This window comes from Vespula pensylvanica, chromosome 19 (genome assembly GCF_014466175.1).
Source record: "Vespula pensylvanica isolate Volc-1 chromosome 19, ASM1446617v1, whole genome shotgun sequence".
In the NCBI taxonomy this organism is placed as follows: domain Eukaryota; kingdom Metazoa; phylum Arthropoda; class Insecta; order Hymenoptera; family Vespidae; genus Vespula; species Vespula pensylvanica.
In genome coordinates, this window is record NC_057703.1 from 1,498,790 (window position 1) to 1,511,702 (window position 12,913).

General features: G+C 31.9%; 1 protein-coding gene across 1 annotated transcript in view; it reads left to right on the top strand.

Moving 5' to 3' along the window:
* The first annotated feature begins 863 nt into the window (after positions 1 to 863).
* Positions 864 to 12,913, top strand: part of LOC122635875 (cyclin-H) — a 66,624-nt gene continuing 54,574 nt past the window's right edge. Inside the window, exon 1 of the mRNA XM_043826566.1 lies at positions 864 to 1,153. The gene's annotated coding sequence lies outside the window, so the exon portion shown is untranslated. The remainder of the gene's footprint in view (positions 1,154 to 12,913) is intronic.

Genomic DNA, 12,913 nt, shown 5'->3' on the forward strand with positions numbered 1-12,913 from the left:
GATTTAGATAATATTTATGGATATCGATTTTTGAAGAAATCTTACTTGGATTTTATTATACCTATGTATTATATCTGTAGACACACACACACATTTATATATATATATATATGATCAAGATACTCGGTAACTATTTCTTTCTTAAACTCAGTACCATTCGACCCTTGAACTCTCTCTTAGAGTTCTTCTTTAGTTCGGCTAGAGGTGCGGGTACGGATGTGAAAGAGAAACGTACGAACGTACATACATTCGTTGGTACCCGGGCGAAGGGTGAAACAATAAGCGACGAACGACAATGAGAGTTTAAGTGGCGACCTCAATGATATCAACTGCACGCTGGAATAGAATTCAATTGAATTGAAGGAACAGCAAGAGGGGAATTCTCTTTCTCTCTCTCTTTCTCTTTCTCTCACTCACTCCTTTTATTCCTTTTTTCTATCCCTCTTTATCTCTCGATTCGATTCATGTTTTCTAACTACTTCGTCGTTAGAAAGTTTTGGCGCTCTTCGTTCGACATTAGTCACATCCACGTACTTTTGTCCCAACTTTTTTTTTAAGGCGTGATACGCCGTAGTTTCGTTAACAATAAAGAGACAATTACACCAAGGACACTGCTGACTTATTACCGACAATAACGATCCAACATCTTACACCAGTATCAACAAAAAACATTGTAAATAATTTTATATAAGATTTGTATTATGTTTCTTTCTTTGTTATTGGTAACTAAACATAACACGTAGATACTCTGTATAGATACTCTGTATGTCTTTGTACGACTTTGACTAGTTAAACAAGGTGATATACGATGATACATAGGTCAACTTTGTAAACAACATAGCGACTCAGTCGTCGAAGGACATTCCAATAGATTAGACGTGTGAAAGATAATTCGCCAGTCGTTCTCTCTAAACGTTTTATATATCGTTATATCTCATCGTAATTTCATATAAGAATTCTATCACATTCATTTCGTTTTTACTTATTAATTAATCATGACACGTAACACGCATGTTAAAATTTTATATTTGACTTTAACTTGATTATAACCAAGGTGGTATGTACGACGAAATGCAGGTCAACTTCGTTAACAACAGTCACGAGTCAGTCGTCGAAGAACGCTCAGCTGGATTAGACCTGTGGAATATATAAGGTATGTTTTATAATCGTTTTATATCATTTATATGAAATAGCGATTTTATACGAATTTTCGTAATATATCTTTTCCGTTTCTACTTCGATGCGTAATAGATTTTATATGATTCGTAATATTTTATTTGGGTGTCTTTGTTATGCCTTTTGTAAGATGTATACAAATCAAGATCACCTTCGTAACAACAATGACTCAATCTTCGAAAGACATTCCAATATATTATATATATTAAACGTAGATATTCTTTATTGCGTATTAATCGTATTTTTATTAGTTCTCTCAAACGATTTTATATACCATTTTTGATTATTAATTATTTCTTTATCTACGAAGACTTTTCAAGGAGCTCACGCATAGGAATATTTAATTTTATATATATATACATATATAAATATATATATATGTTAATAATTACAATTATCTTTCTCTCTGCGATTCTAATATAATTCTTTCAGAGCAATGATCCACGATTTAACGAATCAACCATACGTTCGTCTTAATCTCGAATACCATCTTCGTCACATATTTATTGTTAAGTTTATATATGTCTATATATATATATATTTATGTATATATATATATATATATATATATATATATAGTCCCAACGACGTTGTTGCATAATTAATAAAATGCTTGATACGCCGACGTGTGGCTACAAATAGGGATAGCATGCGGCTAATTCATCGTAGCGAGCGATCGCACGATTACGATTTCATTGCACGACGTTGTGAGTACACTTTCGTCGCACCATCAAAGGATAAGGATAAAGATTTGCGAGCTTAATTAATGCTTACCTCGTAAAAGAGATTTATAATTACGATAATGTACGTGGGAGAGGCTTTTCATAATGACCGAGTTATTTCAAGATTATCGACATAGAAAAAAGTCGAGCTTGTGAAAATATTAATTTCTTCGTTTTTTTTTTTTTATTTCCTTTTTTCTCTTTTCTCTTTTTACTTTATATTATTATTTTCTTATCATTTCTAATGGCATTTTATCGCTTATTTTATTCTTCTTTACTTTTTGTATTTTATTTTTGTTGGTGATATAATTTATTCCACAAGCTATCGATTAATTTATTTGTTATTAATTATTTTCTTGTTTATAGTTAATGCATATATATATATACATATGTATATATGTATATATGTATATATATGAATTTTACATCGAAGCCTAAGCTGGCGCCATCTACTCGTACATGAACGAACCAAAAGCAGAGTAAAAGAGCTTCGAAATCGGTTCGTGCCGTTTTAAGACCTCCCTCGTCTGATTTAGGGTGTCCCATAAATCAACTTTACAGAGTGATCGCGTGTAAAACGTATTACGCTCGATTTTCCTCCTTTCTCGATTAACTCGACTGTCTATAATCGTTCTGAAGTACTTTTGATAAACGAAAATGAGATAGATTTCTTCGTTTGACTAAGGAAATCATTCGAAGAGTAATAAATCATTTGTTTCTCGTTTCAAAACATTTTATTATTGATTTGTTTTAGTTTACATATATACCTATACACACACACACACATATATATATATATACACACGTATAAAAACGATTACACGTCTAATATATTATTTCTTATATTTTATTTAATCTAATATAAGACGAAAATATATCTATATTCGTTCTTCGTTGAATATATTTATTTTTTGCGTTATTTCTAATATTTTAAGACGAAAGTATATTTATTGATAAGACAAAATATAAACATATACTTAGGATTAGATATTGATATATAATCGACTTATAAAATAAATATCAAAGTTCTCTTTCAGTAATTTTTTTGTTTTACTTATTAATCAACCCCACAGCTGGGGCGTCATGCGTTTGAAAAAAAAAAAAATGGGAAAAAAAGAAATAAATTAGTTGAGATATCCGAACGTATCTGAAACGATTTTTTTTTTTTCAACAAGTCGCTTCTACGAAAGAAGAGAAGTGAGGAGGAATTGACGGAGGAAAAAACACATGGGATAGTAAGTATATCCTAATAGTAAAAATCTTATGGGTGGCAAGAAACTAAAGACAATTTCATTTTCGTCGTAAACGTCGTAGATCGTAAAAGCTGGCAATGCGTGTTCGAAAGAATGTCAAACGTTTCTCGGGAGATACGTAAACGTACACATATATATACACAGTTAAAGGACTGATCTGTCTCTCTCTCTCTCTCTCTCTCCCTTCTCCTCTTTCTCTTTCTCTAACTTGTTTGATCCATTCCTATTGTGAACATTGTGAACTAGTAGAATCTCCGATTAAAAGTCCAAGACTTTTGAGAAAACTTGCTTGGATGGATCATCCACCGATGGAAAGGACCAATGACCGATCGAGAACCCATGGAAGGAGCCAATCGTACCATAGGAACGTTAAGTATCCAAGACTCTTGGTAAAAAGCATCAAACGATGCCGCCGTCCGACGTTCATGGAAAACTGCATGCATTCACCCTCTCTCTTACACACCTTGTATCCTCCTACATTTTTTTTCTTTTCTCTCTCCCTCTCTCTCTTTCTTTCTTTCTTCGTTCGTTCACCGTTCACTGAACAAACGAAAAACTACTTAGTTCAATCCAAATTTTCGTACCTGAAAACAGAGAAAATTTTATCAATTGACGAAAAATGAATAACGTTTGACATTAGATTCGAAATTCATCAATTTGATGGATTAGTTTAATTAGTGGAAAAAATGCCACTTCGTTTTGTTTATAATATCAATTCGTTTTGTTTTGAATCAATTCTGAATTAATATACATACTCATATCTTGACATTAATCCGAGTCAACGATGAATTAATTAAAAATAATATTTATAACTTTTATAATACTAAGCGAACACGAAATCTCGATAATATTCGTCAAATCGAACGGAGCTTACATAAGTCGGGCCTTAATAACGAACGAGTAATTTAGTGATAAGGAAATATTTTTTTATCATAACCAAAACCGCAACCGTGATCATGATGTATTATTTAAATGTCTTCCGGTAAGAAGAAGAAGAAAAAAAAATAAAACGGGGAAAAAAGAAAAAAGGAAAAAAAAATTAAAGACCATAGAGAAATCGTGCGATTAAATGGAGTACAGTTTTATATACCGGATAGTTCGTGGTAATAATTAAAGTCGATTAAGTTATTTATTTTTATTATCGTTAAGCTTTTACAAAACCCATTGAGCGTTCCCAATCTCATTTAATTTTCTTGGTGGAAATTCCCCCGTTAACATTTTATACGTGATTTCATCGTTACGCGTGTTGTCTATAACGCACCAGTTTTCTTTCTCATAAACATTGATTTCTTCTGTCATTTATAATAGACCGAGTATTATATATCATTTGTTATGTAAAAGGTATTAAAAGGAAAAAAGTTCAAATATGCGTTAACTATTATTCTCATTTTTTTTTTTTTTTTTATTAACTATCTTTTCCGCACACGAACATCATAAATTATAAATTCGAACGATATACATTGGGTCATTTAAAAATTCTTAAGTGATTTAAAAAAGATCAATGATTATTTTTTGAGAGCTTTCGAGCGTAATTTCTTTCTTTTTTCTTTGGATTGTAAAAGTATAAACTTACGGAATTTTTTGCCTATCTAGGAACTTTTAGTCTAACTTGTGTATGTAATGTATGCGTGTGTGTGTGTGTGTATACATATTTTTATGGGAATGTAAGTACACCTTGGGATCTTCAACGACTGCATTCTTGCCGTCGCATCCATCATGTGCATGAACCAACGTAAACTCAAAGAGGATTACTGAAATAAAGACAAACGATACGATTAAAAAAGAAGATTAACTACTTTTTATTACGACGACACGTAATCATCCTTTAGAGAATTTGTATTTTTCTATTAGTTTATTTTGAATCGATAAAATCGTAGTAATTAATTCCAATAATCTAGTAGGTAGATATTATAATATTTATTTTACATGTATCTACATAGATCCTACTGATTTATTGATTGATTTATTTCCTTATTCGTTTTCGTTTTTTTCTATTTGATTTTTTTTGTATGTTTCGTCTCTTCTCCTTTTTTCCATGAATATTGATGAAATTCCTCTTAAAGCGCGTTATTAAAAATAATCGTATTATTAAAATAATTTAAATTAAGTAATACATTGTATTATCGATTTAATCGAGATTTTTAAACGTTGTCGAACAAGTAGATATAGAAATATTTCTCAAAGAGAAAATTACAGGAGGATCTAAGTCAAAGTTGTCTTCGCGAGGGCACGCAACGCATTTTCTGCTTCCCAACGTGTACTTAGCCCTTATTAGTAAATAAAAGAGCGATTATCGGCAAATAAGGGACATTAGGACGCGTATTAAGTTTATTATAGTATTATAGCGGTCGTTCCGAAAGGTAATGGTCTCTAATCCTAATCTCGTTAACGCATATACGTATCTTTTAATTACCATAACGCGAAATCACCTGTGCAGTACGTGAAATCTTAACATACGTATGTGTATAAACATACATATAGGTAAATACATATATATACGTACATATACATATGTATTTATGTAAATAGGCATATCAAAATTATTCGTACGATATCGAATATAAACGTCGAAATTAAAAAAAATATTGCTAACGAACGAATATTTTTTCTGTTTTCTTTTAGTATGACCTTAACAAATTTTTATCTAATAAACGGGAACAAGTGATATACATTTATGTATATATTCTCGTTTCGCACTTTTCTATTTCCATTGGTTATCATCGTTAAGTAACTACGTTGATAAGTTAAAACGCTTATTTCCTCGAGAAATTAGTCGCGATAGGTATAAGTATCCTAAGTATTGTCTCTATTTTTTCGATAAAGTGGTATAGGTTATCCTTTGACGTTTTAAATACTAGATAAGTTTCAAAAGGCGATTGAATTTTTCCGTTTCTTTCGAGTTATTTTTTCTTTTTTTTCTTTCTTTCTTTCTTTTTTCTTCTTCCTTCATCATTTCTTTTCCTCTACGTGCAAATATATCTATTATTTCAAGCAATTTCATTAATTCCTATGTATTAAGTAAATCGAAAATAAAATGTATGTAAGTAACGCAAACTTGTAATTCGTATAATATGTCTCATTTCGTCGTTAGATATTTTTCACTAGTCTAATAACGTTAGAAACTAGTCAACGTACGACTCTTATCACTGAACAACTTATCGCGGTCATTTAATGTCTATCATATATATATATATATATATATATATATATATATATATATATATATATATATATATATTAAATAAGTACTTGTCCCTTGTTTATTTGTCCTTTTTCTCTCTTTATTTAAACACTCAAACTTAAAAATGATGTCAACTCAGTTTTCAAATTACTTTCGAATATGTTTAAAATAATAAATATCTATATTTTGTTGTAGTTAGATCAATCAGATTACGAAAATTTTATGAAAAAAAAAGAAAACAAAAAAGAAGAAAACATGAATAAATATTTCATTCGAAACAAAAATTAAAATAATTTATACAATATATAATACATATATATATTTATATATATATATATATATATATATATATATATATAATATAGGTACAAATTAGAATAATTTCACATTTCAAATATCGTTCAAAACGATATTAGATCATTAAAAGGGAAATGGATCATTATCATTCCATCGTACATTTCATATATTTAAGTATAGTTAGATATAGTTATTTCATTCGAACGAGTTAACATCATGAGAAGAATTTCAAGACAAGAATGTGTTTTGTTACAACGCTCTACGTAACATCTCTTTTCTCTTAGTACAAAAAAAAAAGAAAAAATAAGAAGAAGCTAACACTATAAGAAATGGAGAAAAGAGAAGATCGTATAGATCCGTAGATCATTAGACGTCTTCCGGTTCCGTGGGTAGGTCAAGCATAATATAAACTTAGTAATATAATACAAGACACAAAGCGAAACGTTCATAAACCATATTAAGCAGCACCATAAAATTCTCGTGTATGTACGTATGCTTGATTTGAAATCCCAAGAGAAAAAGAAAAAAGAAAGAAATGAGAATGAAAAAAAAAAGAAAAGAAAAGAAAAAAGAAGAAAGGCGAATCCGGTCTTTCGTTTTACTCATCTTCCCCTCTCGACCCCCACCCTCATCCCACCCTTACACCACGGTTGATCTTTCGCGGCGTGTGTCGTATATATTTATAGAGACAATAAACCGCAATTATGGTCACCATAACCGCCTAACTAGCCGCCTCTACGTCGCGAATTACCAACTTTTTTGAACGATTTTTTTTCAACGATGTTTTTTCTCTCTCTACACCTTCTCCCGATCACTTTTACTCTCGATTCTCAGAAAGTTTCGAAGATGAAAGGACTTAAAAAAAAAAAAAAAAAAAAAATACTTTGGACCAAGGAGTAAACATTTCGTGCGACAAAGATAAAATCTTGATAAAATCTTTAAAAGATCGTCATAGAAAATATCTCTATCTCCCTCTCTTTCTCCCCTTCTCTCTGTCTTTAATCTCTCATAGTTTTTTGTGCTTTTCTTCTTCTTTTTTCTCTTTGTTTTTTTTCTTTTTTTGCGGTACCTGTTTTTTGTTATCACCGTTGTTAGGTTAAAAAAGGAAAAATTCCATGAGTACAGTGACCGACCGCCTAGAGAGATCTCGTTATCGCTTAACGACAGACAGCAACAGCGAATCCGACGAATCAATCTCAGCCTAACGACGAGAGCTCGTTCGAACCAGAAGCAAAGTCAGGAGAGCTACTCTCTCTCTCTCTCTCTCTCTCTCTCTCTCTCTCTCTCTTTCTCTCTTTTTCTCTCATACACTCTTTCTCTCTCTCTCTCTCTCTCTTTCTCTTTCTTTCTGTTTCTCTCTTGCTAAACCTCGTCGGTTCCCTCGCGGCTTCGCTTCGAACGGATTTAATGATTATTACCGCGTCGATGATTGCATCATAAAACAACATATTGCTCTACCTGGAACTCTACGGCAGCGATGGAACTTGGAGCCTAGGTAGCTCGTATAACCTCGGAGGGCGATAATAGAGCTGCCCTCGTTTCCGGTTATATCTATATAATACCACGTAGGAACTATCGTACCAACTATCTATATGTGATTCTGTGTTTTCTCGAATATTTCTCTCTCTCTCTCTCTCTCTTTTTCTTCCTTTTTCGTTTTCTCATTTTTTATTTATTGTTTTTTTCTTTCGTTCCCTTCTCAATCTCTTTTATTCATTTTTTTTTTATATAGATCTTTACGAGAATATCTAATAACTTTCTACATACTCGTTATGATTGATAAATTCCAGTTAGATCATCGGATATCTCATATTTCGTATCTATCTAGCTATCTATCTAACGATTAATAATTTTTATTGTATCGTTAGGTGTATCCTATCTTTTCAAGAGAATTTGAATTTTTTAACTTAATCGTATGAGCAAGGAAAAAATGTCTCCTATCGAATACGTTGAAATTTTCTAATCTGTAATTAATCAATCCCAAGATTAAAATGTGAATATATATAAAAGTTAGATATAGTGGAAAAGTACGATTATGTGTCAGTCTATTAAGAGGACAAACAAATTATCGTTATATTAAGAATTGAAATAACTAATCATACCTGAAAAGATAAAATCGTCATAATGAAATTAACAAATATCGATAGATATAGATGTAATATGTTAAGAAGAGAAAAGGGAGAAGGTGAAAAAGAATATTACACGATGCGTTCAAAATTTCAATATAATAAAATTATTCTACGATAAAATCATTTTATAGAAACTAATCATAGAAAAATTCGATGTATCAAAGGAACATAATTATGTATAAGAATTTTAAGGGGTAGTTTTATAGTTTTTCGAGTCGAACTTCCGATGGTCTATGGTAACGAGGGTTGCGATAGGTTCGCGTGTAAAGTATTCAATTAATTCAGGGCGGATGTTGTCGAGCTACAATACACGGGGTCACGTTCTCAAAACGCGAGAGCGAGCGTGTACACGTTGTGGTATAATTAATGTAAGTTAGAGAGAGAAAGAGAAAGAGTGAGGCAGGGAAAGAGAAAAAGAACGAGAGAGAGAGAGAGAGAGAGGGAAAATGAGTATGTAACAAAGAAGTCGAGGTGTCGAGAGCTTTCTCTCTCTCTCTCTCTTCCTTTTGAATTAGTTACTAGCATGGTCGGTCGAACTTGGTATAGTGATAAAGGGAAGGATGTAAAAGTGTATATGAGAGAGATTTATATATATATATATGTGCGTGTGTGTGTGTGTATAGTAAAGCATTAGGGTTAGTGATAAAACGGGACGACCTTAGAAAAGGGTTTAGTTCTATATATATGTATGTATCTACTGTCTCTTTCTATCATTCTTTCGTTGGAAACATATATGTGCCAAGTCGATATTATATTTATGTTGCGTGTTACGAGTTCAGGGGTAAGACTTTTAACGCTTCGCACAGATCTCTCGGATACACCGAGTAAGTGCGTAAGAACTCGTTGCCAGTGGTATAATCAAGAGCTCGAGTATATTACTGTAATTGTACTGTTTTAATAATACTCGGCGTTTAATCGGAGACCTTTACCAGTTACTATTCTTTGTCTATTCTTTCTCTACTATTGTTAGGACGTGTTACTTTAACGTGTGACTATTATGTATTTGCTTTCTTTTTCTATCTATCATTGTTTGTTTATTTGGAAAACGAGCTTTTTAATTGGAGCATTTCTTTTCTCTTTTTTTTTCGATAGGTGGGGGTGGGTAATAGGAGAAATTTTAAATACTATCAAATTATAGTTGAAATGTATAGTTTAATTCAAGTATGAATGATTTTGTTGTTGATATCGTCGTCTGATGCGTAGATTTTGCGCGGATTTTTTAAATTTGATATCTTTCTTTTTGTTTCTGTCATTAAAGTTCCAAAGTAAGCGTCTAACGCGAAGGGAAATTATTTTGAAAAGTGTGTTTGGTCTTCAATCGAAAGTAATGTTTATGTGAGAGAAGTAGAATGGGATATTTTCGAGCGATCGTAGAAACCAACGCAGTGGCACAAGAAACGGACTAACTGCTAATTAGCATATTCTCGGAATATTTCGGCGGCACGCGATGTTCCGGGCTGCACGGTGTTTCTCTCTCGAAAGACTTTTGCCATCGTTCGAATTCTTGAAGAAAGAGAAAGAGAAACTGGCTTCGTGAAATTTATATTCCTCTTGTTGCGTTACGTGAAAGGATTAATTTTTTTCATTTTTTTTTTTCTGATTTTTTTATATTTCTATTTTTTTCTTAATTTATCAACTTTTTATTAATTTTATCTTTTTATTAATTGTCGCATTTCATCAAGATCAATTTATCAAGATTTTTCGAACGATCTTCACGCTGTAACCAAAATCAATCGATCAATGAAATATTAAATAACAAGACGCATTAATTTTCACTCGACTAATAGTTTCTATCGCGATGATCGCGAATGATGGAAGGAAAAAAAATAAATGATAAAGAATAAAGAATAACAGAAAGAAATAATTTAAAAAAATAAAAAACGTAAAATAAATACGTATGCCACGGAGAAGGTCAAATTGCTCGGGTATAATTATTCTTTCACCGTGGTTCGATTATCGAACCGAGTAATTCGATTTAATTGGACATGGATCTACGTAGAGATCTCTCCTCCTCGATCGAAAGAAATAAGGAACCTCTACTGTGGCACGGTTTACGATCGTTGCGATACTCTAACGATGACAACGTCGGGATGACTCAATCGATGTGAGGAATAATCTTAAATGATCGTCCCCAATATAGCACCTAAGATTTACGCCCCTGCAAACATCTTTCTTCCTACGTAAATATGTAGGTGTATATAAAACATACCTATTTACTATACGTACTTACACTTGTACATACGTAGAAAGGATGGTACGCCATAGTTTCTTAAAGGATAGCATTCAAACTAAAATGAAGTCGAGAGTAAGTAAGTACTTACTTAAGTACTTATATTTCGAAGTCTTTAACAAGAGTGAGAGGGACTGATCTTATCGTGTCATTATGGTCGAGCTATTACGATGATCAGGCTATTGTCCTGTAAGGTGTCACCGTCTCAACCTTTCGATCGATCATCTTAACAACTAAATCCTACCTATCTCTTGAACTTCCTTTTCTGGTGGATGATTTCTCTTTTCCTTTTCTTTTTCTTTTTTTTTATTTTGACTTTTCTCTAGAAGATAAATCTAATACGTCTCTCGACGATATGACGATTAAAAAAAAAAAAAGAAAAAAGAAAGAAAAAGGAAGAAAAATGTTACGCAAACGGAACTTAGTAGTTGAATCATCTATTGTCGTCGAGTAGTAAGTAGCTTCTTTTTAGTAGATTTTTTTTTTTTTACTTTTTCCTTTTTGTTCTTTTCTTTTTATCTCTTTTTATTTTATTTTTTTTATTTTTTTATTCTTTTTTTTTCTGTTAGCATTCTCATGTATCCCTTCTTTTTTTTATTCGCGCAGAACTCGCAAGATCGCAAGTGTCCCGTTTAATCGGAGAGTTTCGAGAAATCGTAAATCGTAATGGGCATCAACTATCTGTAATTACTGTAGATTGCGATGATATCGATTATTATTCGTCCCAAGAGCTTCGTCTTATTTTTCTCTCGTCGTACACTTCTCAATCTCATCTTCGTCTCCCATCTTCGAGATCCACAAGCTGCCGTTATTGTTGTCTCGGTAAGAAAACGATCGGAAGATTGAGATAAAGGTATGAAGGAAAGAGAGAGATAGAAAATAAAGAGAGATAGAGAAAGAGAGAGAGAGAGAGAGAGAGAGAGAGAGAGAGAGAGAAAGAGAGATGACGTAGGTACCCATGTAGTACTTACCTACGTCTTACATAGATACGAAATATGCAGTTAATAATTCGTCGATTTTCCATGGAATTGAGAAATATAATTTGTTTGTAACATACGAGATATCATTGATATCTAATGATCGATAATGATCCCAGTAGAGAATTGCTTTATGCAACTAATTCGAATACACGATCATTTCTATTAGTATTTATCGGCAATACGAATAGATAGGAAATCATTAGCCTAATTTACTCGTATCCATGGTTAAATTAAGTAGCCGATTATTATCATCAATGTAAGAGATTTAAGACTGAAGCTTAGTATATTAGTAAGAAAAAAACAAAAAAAAGAAATAAGTGGAAAAAGAACGGAAATATTGAATGGAATTCACGAACGACATTTATTTGTTTAATTTCTTTTTATTTTTTTGTCTTCTTTTTTTTCAAATTCCAATAGATTTTTCGGTCGGATTTACAAGTCGATAATTTCATCGTCCTTACATCAATGAGAAAACTCTTAAAGTCCAGCCGCGCTTTCACTCCGCACCATTTACGATTAAACCAAGACTGTCTATCCTTTTCTCTCTCTCTTTCTCTCTTTCTCTCTCTGGTTTGCCCTTCCTCCTCTTCTCAACGATGCACCTGCAACATGAAAGGACGCGAAAACGTGATTGCGATGCTGCGATGCTCCTCCTTCGATCTTCGTGAGAAAAAGTTGCCTTTAATTTTTTCAAGTTATAAAATCTACATTATATTTATTTAAGTATATAAATACGTATCATAATAATAATAATGACAACAGCAACAACAACAATAATAATAATAATAATAATCATAGTATCTGCTAGAAATAAAATGATGTTTCTTTTGTTATTTAAATATCGAATGATCGATATTCGACTTCATAAAAAGAATTATATATAGATATAGATAGGTATATATGTATATATATATATATATATATGTGTGTATGTGTATGATTCAC